This window comes from Haliaeetus leucocephalus, unplaced genomic scaffold (genome assembly GCF_000737465.1).
Source record: "Haliaeetus leucocephalus isolate CR32 unplaced genomic scaffold, Haliaeetus_leucocephalus-4.0 Scaffold566, whole genome shotgun sequence".
NCBI lineage: Eukaryota > Metazoa > Chordata > Aves > Accipitriformes > Accipitridae > Haliaeetus > Haliaeetus leucocephalus.
Window position 1 is genome coordinate 2,909,164 of NW_010973002.1, and position 13,466 is coordinate 2,922,629.

The 13,466-nt window shown below is 37.3% G+C and overlaps 1 long non-coding RNA gene across 1 annotated transcript; it reads right to left on the minus strand.

Annotated features, from left to right (window-relative positions):
* Positions 1 to 6,434: 6,434 nt before the first annotated feature.
* Positions 6,435 to 13,355, minus strand: LOC104838072. Its single transcript, XR_775018.1, has 2 exons — positions 13,108 to 13,355; positions 6,435 to 8,162 (listed from the first exon to the last, which is right to left on the minus strand). It is a non-coding gene; the product is annotated as an uncharacterized LOC104838072 (long non-coding RNA).
* Between the last annotated feature and the right edge of the window lie 111 nt (positions 13,356 to 13,466).

A 13,466-nucleotide genomic window follows, 5' to 3' on the forward strand; every position in this document is an offset into this window, starting at 1 on the left:
ACACGCTTCCATTCATACTTCATTCCTAGCAGCCCTCATTTTTCTGTTGCAAATCTCTACAGCTGCTGTAGATATTCCTGATCCCTTTTTATTAGGATTTATAATCTAAAATGAATAATTTAATGCCACACAGAGTCTTTGACAGCACGCAGATGAATGCTGTTGAAATGTAAACAAAGCTTGTAAATGTTAAGGTATCATACACAGTGAAAGAAAACTCTAAAATCTAGGGGGACTCCATCCCCTATGTCTGCTGAAGCACACACTTATTAAAATGCCAAAGTACGTGTGAAATAATTAAAACACTGAGGTGGCCAATATAAACAGCTTGAAAAATAACAAAATTATGCCTGCCAAAATAGTAAATGGAAAACTGACAGTGTGTATTTCCCATGACGTGTGCTGGGGGATTTGAACACACCGCTCCCACTGGTGTCGTGAAGTTACTGCTCTAAATTTACTGTTAGTGGGAGAAAAGCAAACCATTCAGGGTTTAATACCTTCTTGCTTGTGCCCAGCAATGGAAGTTGTATGTTATCGCTGACAGGAGGCGAAATCCTGACTTTACCTTAAATGGCGAAGCTGAGGTTTGCTAGTCCTAATCAGTGCTAGGTATGGAGTCAAGAGGGGCGAGTCTGCATCCAGCAGCCAGTGTTAGAGCATGCTACTACATGATAGCATTAGACACTTTGAAATGTAGGATAGCACAGTAAAGTCACTTGTCTTCTGCAGCTAGTTATCAAAACCCAACGTTGATCAACTGAAAACTGACCGGTGGGAGCCTGCACGCTCCTGGCTTTCAGCCCTGTTTTGTAACTCGCTGTTACTTGGAAGTGGCATTTTAAAAATCTGTTCTCTTAATAACATTGTTCTTCTTTCTGTAACTGGATTCATTTGTAGCACTAGGGCTAAAATGTGTTTCCTACCTCGGTGACTTCCAACTCAGACACAGTTAAACAGGACAGCTTGAAAACTCCACTTGCCTTAAGGGGAGAAAAAAAATTGCAAGTGCGTGATGCAATACCTTAAAGAGAAAAAACTTCACTGATCTAACAGTTTACTCCATGGGAGTAAGAGTTTATTCCATGCAGAGTAATGTCTTCTTGGGACAGGTATTTGGACACCCCAGAGGACTGGAAGACACAAGGCTGGATTTATCTGAGCTGGAGATAAACCAAATTTTGCACAAGCTAGAATTTGCATTTTTTTTCTAATGTTGAGATCTAAATAAAAATGGAAGTTAAATGTGGTTAGGATCTTACGGAAGAATGTAGTAAGAGATGCCACACGCTGTCCTATGCACAATCTTAATGCAGAATCCTTGTTCTTGACCAAGTATGCAATCACAGAGACATGGTCCTTGACTCTTTTTGTCATCACACACTTCCTGGCTTTTTCAAAGTTTGGACTGGACTCTGGTATAGCATTCACCACAATTGGAAGGTAAGTGCATGGAAAAACTTCTTTTTTTTTTTTTTTAATTTGTTGTGGAAAGTGGAATCAGAAAATTCAGGATGACTATCTGTTCCTGTCTCTACTACAGAACTCCTATGTATCAACCTAATGATTCCAATCAAAATGTTCCTAATTTTCTAATGTCACATATTTCCAGTTACCTAGAACCATATATGTAACATTAAGCACTTCCAAGCTGTAGCTGAGGTTTGCTCTATCTGTATATACATATAGACAGACATGTATAAACATATATACTCAGTAATGGTGTTGGTATTGATATCCAAGCTGGCTCATTTTAAATTAATTCTGATAAACCTACAGTTCTGTACTGTATATGTATGTTTATGTACATATAATGCATGCATATGTGTCTGTATACATACGTGTGTGAGCCGCAGGCTTTTCAGAATTAACTTAAGACAAGCTAGTTTGGATACCAATATCATTCCTGTGGCAAGCACAACTTCCCTATGTTACAAACCAGCTTCTTGATGTCAGGGACACTGCAACTTGCCAAGTAGCTGGTGAGAAATGTTTGTGCCTTAATGTTTTTCCAGCCTTCAAAGTGCTGGTTACTCTGCAAACGCTGCACCCCTCCTCTATGAACTGGGTTTTATGCCCTACTGAGTAGGAAGAATACAATCTTATCAGAAAGCTGATTAATGTGTTAATGTTTAGGACTCCGATGTTACAGTAAGATCCCCATAAAATGACAATGGAGAAATAAGTTTATTCAGTGCACTTGAAGTGAAACAAACAGTAGTTTAGAAAATTCACGGTAACCACTGGTTTATTATACAGAAAACTCCACAAGTACTAAATTTACTATAAAAGCATGCAACAACCAGAGAAGCAGAAAGAAACAAAAGTGAAAAAACCCAGTGTGAACAAGGTTAAGAAGCATTTGTGCAAATGGCTGTATTTCTGGCTTGGAGCCAACTGGGGAGAAAAAGAAATTGCTATACGTATATTCCAAGAAGGTGTAAGAGAAGTTGCAGCAGACTGCTGGAGGCTGAAGTATATCAAGAATGAGATCAGCTATTAGTAGTTTCAGATAATTTAAGCAGAGTCTGCTCACAGGTAGTAGAGTCCACAAAGTTCTAAACGTGGAAGCAATCATCAGTGTTTTTCTGCTACTTGTGACAGTAAGTATAAACCTACTTAATGCTTAACTTACTAAAAGGGAAAAGGACACTTCAGCACACATTTAAGGGTCCTGGCAACTTGACAGCAGCAGGCTTTAACTCCCATAGATGTAGAAGTATCTTTTCACTGTCATTAAAAATGCCCTCTCTGAAAGTACATTACTAGAGTAACTGATTTTGATCAAGTATGATTGTACAAGCTTTATACATGGCATATTCAAATTTCTTTGGTTTTTTTTTTTTTTATTAATCCAAAACTAAGTATACTTTGCCAATAAAATACTATTTTATTTTTTGTCACAGGCACACAATGTCAGTATATACCTATTCATTTGTTTCCATGTAAAGAAATATAGCAACAGGGTTTTGGTCAACCTGCCTATAGCAACAGCTATTGCTCTAAGGCAGTTATTCTGCATTACCTGCAACTCCCTCTATAATTGAGTTGGGCTGCTCAGCAGAACACACACAACTGTGCATAATAACAATGACATGCTTCTGAGGTAGTAACATCTCAACTGCTCTTAAATGATTAATTTTTTGAACATTTCATGTATGTATTGCAAGTAAAAGGGAAAGTGGGTACAAACAGAAGAGAATATACACCATCTAGGATTAGTGTAAGAAAAGATCATCACAGAGGTAGAGCTGTAAACCTGTGAAGCTTACAGCCGGAACAGCATGCCGTGCCCCCAATAGCTCAGGCTTACTTCCCCTTAATAATGGTTAACGGTTTTAACTGAAAGACGTAATCAGTTACACAGGTAACAATCAGAAGGTAAAACTCCCCTTTAACTCCATGTATTGAAGAGATATAACTGCTGCCGTGGAACTTTCATTTTTCCCCATATTCAGGATGTTTTTGACATTAATTTTCATATACACCTTATTTTACATAATTGCTTTATCAACACTTTTTCTATTTATACAAGATTTTTATGTTTATAGCTTACAAGTTGTCTGTCAAAAAAACCTTAAAAAATGTAGAGTGGATTTATCTGTGGTTTTGATATAAAGGGAATTTTACCACCCAAAGTTTTGGTTTTTACCATGGAGCAAAAGGTACAAAAAGCCACCTAACAGCTGGGAAGATGGGCTTAGATTTATCTGGGGGGGCAGATGGATGTTGTCCTTCCCATGAACTCACACCTTTGCTCTCTTGCCAGAGAATGCACTAGCTTTTCCAGTATATTGTACTTCTGCACTGAGAATGAAGAACACGTTAGCACTGTTGCAAGAGACTGAGGGGTGATTAAACAAGAGAGCTAAAGCCTCCTCACGCTGAAATACAGCAAATCTAAAAAATTCTGGAAGGCATTGGTGCTACACTGGAATCAAGGTTTAATTTTAGACTCAAAATATGGTCTATTATATGTATCCTTCCCAAAATCACAGCAATTGCCCTGGGAGTATGAAATAATTATTTATTTTTTTAAATTTATAGGTAGTAATGTGTAATTAGGGATGAATTAAAGGAGTTTGTCACTGGGAACCACATTTCTCAAAGCAGCAGTTTTAGTTAATTGAATCATTATCTTTCTTGCTTCTTCTTGAGCTAAGGGATACAGTGGTTTACTATAAAATTAGTCTGTAAATAACTGTCTTCAATTAGTGATTATTTTGAAAAGAGGAGAGCTTACCTTCTGCAGAAGAGAAAATTAATCTTTTCCCTTATGAGATAATTGCATTTTCAGGCCTCCGTGAGTTATGAAAAGTGATGACTACTTGGAGATGTTAACTCTTTATGAGGTGTAAGATTATAAAGTACAAAGAGAAATCATCAAGAATCTTAAAGGAATTCAAAGTGGACCCTTCTGTAATCTATTTTTCCAAACCTTCACACAGTACTTAGAAAATCTTGAAGATAGAGTGGAAAAGTCAGTAACAGGTTATCATAAAGGCTGTCTGAAAGCCCTCCCTGCACATCTCTGTCCCTGGACTTACTTCTCTGAAGGTTAATCTGAAAGTCATTGCTTGAATTTACAGTAATAAGTTTTGGAATAATTCCCACATTATTTTAATTTACTTTAAATCACTGCCAGATATTTCTGACTCCTATGTTAACATGACTTGTCTGGGAATATACCAAAAATGAGTAACACAGTAATAGGTTACAGTAATACAGTATTTGAGTCCAAACTCTAAGTGCCCACTCTTTCACACTCTAATTTATCATTTTCAATGTGGTCCTTTTCTTTGGAGTCATATAAACCAATGACTAATTCCCACCATCAGCAAATGTCCACTGCAAACTAGCAGTAAGGAAAAAAAAAAGGAAAAAATGCATTCTGCAATGCGCTTATTCATTCTACAAATGGAGCTTTCACTATGCAGCATCAAATGTTCTGTGTTCTATCTTATACAAGTCTTAGAAATGACAGGCTTTGTAACAGCATGCCTCCAGTCTTCTCCAGAAACAGAAAGAACAGTTTTTACACTAAAGCTTATAAATAAAAAAAAATCAGCTTATTTTTACAATTTAAAAAGCTGTTACAATGGGTAATGACCTTCTAAGCATATAAAGAAAATGGAATAGATAGTCACATTAAACCCATGAATGTTACTGACCACAGGTACAGTAAATAGCATGGGTTTAGTGACTTAATAGGAAGCCTGCTGCAGCACTCATAATTTGAAACCCTTGTAATTGAAGATGAAGGGAAGTGAGGAACAGACTATTAGCATCTTAATCCTTCACCTGTATGCAAATTGACTTTTTAACTATACATTTCCTAGTACCGAGACTGAAATGGCTTTAAAGGTCTACATAGAGAGGATTCCTTCATTCCTCAGAAAGAGTACAACCTAACTTAGAGAATGACAAATATACATAAAAATGCAGACTACTTGTTTTAATAATAAAATACTATTCTTAAAGCAGATCTTTAGCCATCTGATCTGATCACCACCCATCATCCTGAGAATATTCTTCTCAAGACCTACAACCTGTCTTTCCGGTTACCTGCCTATTTCATCAGTGTAAGCTCCTCAGCCTCAGCAATTTGGGCTGCTAGCAACCATTTCCATAATGTTTGCAAGAGTTAGACATGTCATAGTTTATGTGTGCAAAAGATATGCTTGAGCACTAGACTAGATCTCAGAAATCTGGATTTTTGTTCTTGCTTCTGTAGGTCACGTAGATGGGTAACCTGCAAGGCTACCACTCTATTCCTTAGTTGCTTCATCTGTAAAATGGGGATAATGATATTCACTAGCTTTTAAAAACCATTTTAAGATATACATGGTTAATTATTAAGCAGTGTGGATTCTCCCATGTGAGTAATACACAGCTGCTAATACACTGACTTATCCACTTTCATATTAGCATCTTTATTTAAACATTCGCTATTCTTACTGTGACATAGCAAAACACTCATTTTGTCAAAGAGCAATTGTAAAGAAGCTTTTATCAAGCACAAGTGTAATTAGAATAGTAGAGAAGTGATGAGATTGCCATCAGCTTTGAGCCCGAGGGACTGTCTTGTATTTTAAGTTCAAGAAACTGAAGTAGCAAAGATAGTTTCCAATTCAAGTCTGCCCTCCACTGGCTTTCGTGAAACACTGCTAATAAATTTTGGATCAATAGTGTCTTTCTGTATTGAAGTGGATGAACTAAATTAATAGAAGCTGATGCAATTTATTAATTGAGACCTGTAGTCAGCACTTCTTTTTTAATTTTGTAATAGTAGGTAAATAATTGGTCAATTTCTTTTAAAAGTCCCATCTAGGCTCCCTCACAGATTCTTGATTTTCAAAAGCCCACCAGTGTATAATTCGTATCACAGTTGCTGGAACTAATAATATACAACATGGGAAGTAACATTCTGCACATGGTTTTAAAGACATTTAATAGAAAAATCTACAGAAAAAATACTTTGCTCTGATACAATTAACGATTCTAATAAATTCTAACTGTTAATGAACAATCAAGATAAATTAATACCTACATTCAGTTTATGTAATTTTTTCAACATTTAGATACACTGAGAAAGATTCAGTTTATACATATACATGACACATTTATTTTGTTGACTCCGTAATCTTATTCAAGATCTGAAAATATATGTAATTTTTACCTTTCCTATTATGCTCTGAACTCTGTAATTTGCATTACAAGTTGTTAAAAACTATTATAATGACAACACTATCTTTGAAGTAAGAATTAAAGCTATGCTTTAAATTCTATTTAAATTAAAGATATACTAAATTAAAATTTAATTTATACTTAAAAAAAAAATAATCTTAGTTTCAACAAACATCCTTCCTGTTTTGGAGGCGCCAAAGGAAAAGGATATTAGGGAGATAGACAATAACTGAAACTATTTTTTTTTTAACAGTGACTTAAGATAAAAAACAGAACAAACTCATATTCTAGCAGAAAATCCACACAGACCTGTTCCACATCCACCTGGCATATTTCAACTCAGAGGTCCTTCTTTTTGCTTTACTACTTCTTTTCTCTTTGCTTATAACCAGGAGATAATTAGTAGCTTGTTGTTGTTGTATGCATTTATCTTGTAAAATCTGAAAGAGTGCATCCAAAAGCGCTATTGTAAATCAGTGAAGCGAATGCTGTGCATCAGTTATGATTTTCAAATATTTCACTGTTAGAAAAAGTTGTTTCAGCAGCATATGTATTTCCTGTAGATGGATGCTAAGAAAGACTATTACAACAAATGCTCGCTGAAGAGAGGAAGCAGAATATGACTTTTAATTACAATTCTTATTTTTCAAATGCTCCAATTATATGTTCTGTATCAAAGATAAATACTTCATTTTCATGTGCAATGCTGTCAACTAATTGCAAAGACTTCTCAGTTTCATGGTTGCCTCACCTTAATACAATATACTAAGGTCAGAATTGGTATAAATAACAAGTATACCGAGAGCAAAGACTGTTTTGGAAATCAGAATAGATTCACTCTTTTCCTCATCTTGTTTCAATCACTGTAAAAATTTGCCTAACCAAGCATCTTTTAAGAAGTCCTTTAAAATCTTTATAGATGTGTGCTGCTGTAACAACAAATTCTTCAGCAACAAAAATCTAGTTGAGGTCTGTTGACAAATAAAAGGTTTACATTCAAATATCTTCAGAGGAAATCCTCCTAGACCTACTGAAACCTTCACTGCTCAGATGCTAAAAAAAAAAAAGCTTAATTTAAAAACAAAGAATGAGTAAACATGGATATTAGTTTTGGCCTCAGAAAATCCTTTAATCCATCAGATTTTTGCGTATCACTGAAAGTATGCAAGGAATCAGATTATTGCTTTCATCCTCGGCCAAGCAGTGCAATCATAAACATGCATTTAAGAACTGTTGTGTTTTTAGAGGTACTACCTATGGTAAAAGGTAGCAGTATCTTTAAATATAATGCTTTATTTTCATTATTAAATGAAAATGAGGGGAATGGGAAAGTCAAGTTCCAAACCACAGTAAAGTTTTGCAGCAGGTAATATTCAATTTCAAGCACAACAGAAATTCTTCTTAGAGGTCTCTAAAAGCATTTGATGAGGCTGTCTCACCCCAGACTGCTGTTTCTCCTTCACTGGCCTTGGGAGCTGTAATGAAAAATCATGAAATTATTACTGTGTTTGCACTCAACCCCATATTACAACTCAGTTTTGTTTTTAACATAAATTATATAGTTATTGTATTGAATATACAAAATTATTACACTTTGCTTTTTGTTCCTACCACTCTGATCATTTTACTAATTTTCTAGATAGGCATCTGACAATACCACTTTTCTTGGAAATATCCCGTATCAGACAGTGACCAGAGTACAGCCAGTGAGTATCACACAGAAATCAATATGAAAGAGATTCTAATCTGGACAGAATTTTTTTATATGCATTACTGCTCTGTATTCCAAGTATGTTTTGAAAATACGCTAAATGCAAAAAATCAAACATATTCACCCCCAAGTAATCTAGGTCTTAACAACATTCAAGAAAGAAACATTTTAGAATTCTGACATTTTCCACATGACATAATCGGACAGCCTTAGTCTTTTCTTACTGTAGTGCTTTTGATTTCTATTTGTCTCTTTGTGAAATGACAAGGAACATTTCCCAGACCAGCAGTACTGCAGAGTAGCTGGGATTTATTAGACTAAATGAATGGGAATACTAAAATGGAATGGAAGAAAAGGACCATCATTACTAGGGCACAATAAAAATAGAAAGTTTAATCGTAACAATAAAGTGAAATAGAATGTCTAGTCATAATATACTACCATTTTTACTGACATCGTAAAGATTCAGCCTGTAACGGAAACCTGTTAAGCACCTCTTGCTTATGTTCTTGTATTATTTATGCTTATTCCCTATAATCCTCAAGTATGAAATATCTACCATAGTATCTTTGAAATGTAAGTTCCTCCTAAACAGAGGCAAACTCGAACTTTGTCCCAAGCAGATGAATTTAATGCAGTTTCTTGACAGTAAATTGAAGGTGAAATCTCAAAAGTGAGAGTGGTAAGTGCATAATGGAGGTCTGCAGGGATTTCCTATGTAGAGTTTACAGTGATTTTTCACAAACTTTAATGTGTCACTTCACTTTGTCTCCTTCTTCAGCCTTCTGAGTTGCATGGCTTTACTTTGTTGTGTGTTGAGATGAAGCTTTAGAGGTCTGGAATTCTTTAACCTGAAATGTACCCTTTGCACCAAAAAACAAAGACAAGCTAAAGCCATCAGACAGAGTGAGTGACGCTTAAGTGATTCAGTCATGTCTATAAGAATCTCAGTTCTGTCCTTTACCCATAAAAACTGAAACATTTGGCCAGTCTACAGGGAGTGTTAGTGGTATTTATTTGCTATGAAAACACATCACTTGTGGAATTACTGCTAATCAAGTTAATAAAACAGTAGGGATTCACATTCTTGTTGTCCCAGTTAAAACTCTGCAATTTTACTTCTGATTTTATTGTTGTTGCTGATCACATGAACTACGAGGCAAAAGAAATTCAAAGAGGTTTTTTGTAACAAAAAAACTTTCAACACATATAGTATTATTAATTTTGTCACTCCAGCAATTGGGGCTCTTGTTTTTCTTATTTAATGGATACACCATTCCAAGTGGTTTTGTCTTCATAATCAGCCATGAGAAAAACCAATAAGTAAACCATAAGTAAAATCAATATCCTTCATGGAAGTGTTACCACAATAAATTATAAACATCAACTAGTACCCACAGCACGCCCACATCATCCTACTTCTGTCTTCTCCAGGCAAAGCTGCCTCCATCAATTTATTAAAGTACTCATTTCTCTCTTCTTCTCCCTTCAAAACAGCTTGTTGTTTCATGCCTAATCATAGGCATTTTTGGTTTTAGGGGCCAATTTTAATATTTCAATTATTTGAATAGTGCTGTCCCACCAGCTTGAACTTGCAGGGAAAATGACTGATGCTCTCTCTTTTACCCTTTGGCCGAGTCAATAGCTCACCAAATGACTGTTGACGTCTTAGACCCTCTAATATCCTAGGTGCAAAAGGTGCCAAATAAAGGCACAGAAAACTTCTGGAGTCCGTGCAAACCTTTACTGTTGGCATGCTTTGTTTTTTTTGTGTTGTTTGGGGTTTTGTTTGTTTGTGTGTTTGTTTTGTTGGGGGGGGTTGTCGGGTTTTGCTTTGGGGTTTTTTTTTTACTGCAAATATGATACTTTGGACAGTATGAGACTATAGATGTGTGTTATGATGGAAGAAGTGCCGTTCTCCAGTCACTTTTCTTGGTTTACAGGTATCCTTTCTCAGCTTCAGTCTGTAACACTATATAAATTTAGACCATTAGATATTAAGAATCAACTTTGGTTTATTTGCCTAAAAAACACATGCACTTGTGCTCTTTTAGGCCACAGCACTGATTTTGTTTGCAAGAGAACTCTGGCAAAGAAATATTAACTTTCTTGCTATTAATTTCCTGGCTTCTATAGTTAAATAAAGGAAATAATAACCTACAAGCTTTTAGTCAAACATTAGAATTAGCAGACATGAGAAATGAGAGCTGTCAAGGAAAGTTTCTGTGCTCTGAAAATTATTCCTTGACTTGATGTGTGAAGGAAATAAGAGAAGCAGCTCGTACACATAGAGTATTCTCAAAAGTGTCCTTTCTCAAGAACATCCACAGTAAGAATATACTGTATCACACATGACACTGTTAAACCAATTTATACTCAAAGGAGACAGCTGTTTAACCATTTGGATCAGTTATTTATTACATTTGACCTTCTGAATCCCACTTACACTAAAATTACAAGAAGTTTAAGGAAAATACCTTTTGAATTTAATTCCAATACAGCAGGTCACGTTTTACTGTAATATTTTGTAAGAGGTTATTAACAAGCTGTGTGCTGTAATAAACAATTGGGTTTGTATGTTTAGGAAGAACAAGCTGTAACAGTAACTACATTGTGGAAACAGATCTGATTTGGTCTCATCTACAAAGGAAAATCAGTTTAATACAAACTGCTGAAAAATAGGTTCCTGCAGCAACCACTTAACTTCCTGTTACCTCAATTTTAAGTTAGAATTCCCAGCTTGAATAGAAGACTATCCCTAAAATAATTTAACAATAGTTATATAGTACTCAGTTGCAGGAGCAGAAATACAGCAATCCACTGATGTACAAGTACCGGGCCAGATATGACAAAGTAGGAATGACCACGTTGGTAAGTACAAGCTCACCTTTAATACTACCCAGAAAAAAGCAACAGACAAACAGCATTTCAGAGGCAGCTCTGTCTTTTATGGATGAATTATTTGTATTACTAGTTGCCTAAGACTGCCACAGAAAAGCCTTCATTAGTATGTTCCATAAATTCTGGATTTGTTGCTGAAAGTATTCCATTAATCTGGAGGTACTATCCTGAAGTAACACCACCTTGGTTACTAAACAAGGAACTGGAAAAAGCCCTACCTGCAAGATGATTATTTTTTAAAGTAAGTGAAATGAAAATATCTAGCCAGTATTTTTCTACCTATCCCTGCAGCAGAAAGAGGAGTAAGCCAAAACTGTTTGCTCGAAAACTTCATCAAGCGAAACTCTTACAAAGTCAATGGACACAACATGTGCTTCCATTATTACATGCCCTTATTTGGAGCACACTTGCCCCTAATGGCTGAGAATGTGTAAAGAAAATATGACATATGATCACATCCTGTGCCGTTTGTCATGAAGGCATATTCTTTTGGGAAAGGGGTAGGCTCACAGTCCAAGCATCATACTGATGTCATCTGCTGATGAACTACAGCACTGGTGCTTAACCTTTCTTTAGAGATAAGCTATTCAGTTTATAAAGAAGCCACTCACAAACTCTAAGCCTCTGCTTTACTAGTTAGATATCATTAAATATGTGTCAGTCACATGACTAAGAATACTGATGCATCCCATCAATGTGTTTAATGCACATGAAAGCACAGTGTATACAGACTGATTTACGTGAGGAAAGGCTATTTGTGTGTTCTGTACCATGACAGCACGTTTGTGCCACCACATCACCAGAATACTCTTTTATCCCCCACATGTTGATTATCGGTAGACTGTGGCAAAAGCAAGCTGTGGGCTGCCAGAATCCCTCACGTGGCTTGCAGTTTGCTACCTGTCCCTAGCTGGAAAGCAAGGGGCAAGCTCTAAGCTCAAATTTTCATCATGTTGGAATGGCAGAGCAGACATCCACACATTGGAAGAAGAAATGAGGTATCTGTGTAAGTGATGTATCATAGCCCTGGATTCTTTTTTGGATCTAAAAGCGCTGACCTGTTGTCATTCTTAATGCGACAAAATGGCTACAGAACTTCAAGCAATTGCCTTAGGCAAACCAATGCATAACATGCAGAACTTTAACTGTGTCTGGTCAGTAAATCATGACTATGAACAAAACTGAGTAGGTTTCTGCACTGTCACAAGGCGTGGTATCTAGGAACTGTTTTCAGAATTTCCATATACAATTAAATTCCCTCCAAACTATGACAGGAGTTTGATACAGTTAGCAGACATGATAGACTGCCAATGTTAAATACTGCAGCCATACAGGAACCTGAAGACCTGGACCTGGCATTACAGCACAGGGCAGAAGACTACCTGAGAAAGAATGGAAACATGGTACAGCTATGACATAACTGGTGGAGTCCACGGCACAGACATCATACAGCAAAATGTCTCATAAGTAGTGGCGTGAAACAGGCAATAGCTTGGTGGTTACAGCACTGCAAGGGGTTCTTGCAGAGACGGCTCACTTATTTGTTAGAAAAGGAAGTGACTCAGTACCTATCCGGGCTCTGACTTTGTAAGGACAACAAGCCCTAAGTGCTGTAGTGGCATTTTTTAGACATTTGGCCTAAAACCAGAACGCCTCTCCCTGTATTTCTTCTGTCAAGCTTTCGCTCCCGGAACTCCGCGCTTCCACGGACTGAACACATGGCACAGCCTGGTATCAAAGATGAAGAGGCACTTCCGATTTCAACCAGAAACATTTCTCTTATCACTCCGTCTCTACCTTTCACTTACCAAAAGGCACTTCCCAGCCTCCAGAGGCGGCGTGCAAAGGGTGCGCATACCTTGAGAGCTCCGGGAAAGAAACACAAACACATAAACGCAGGACCTGCAGGCAGAGGAGGAAGGCCCACGGCTCTTCTAAGCCCCTCACCCTCGAACAAACGCCCCGACGCCGGCGGGCTTGCCCTCGGCCCGTCGCCGCTGCCTCGCCGGGCGCGGAACGAGCCCTTCCTTCCGGGCCTGGGGCCCGCCGCGGCAGCCCGCCGCCGCGCTGCGCCTGCCCGGTGAGCGCCGACGAGCGGAAGGAGCTCGGCGGCCGCCATTTCCTCGTCCTTCTGGCGGAAGGACCGCCCCTCCGCCGCCGCAGCCGA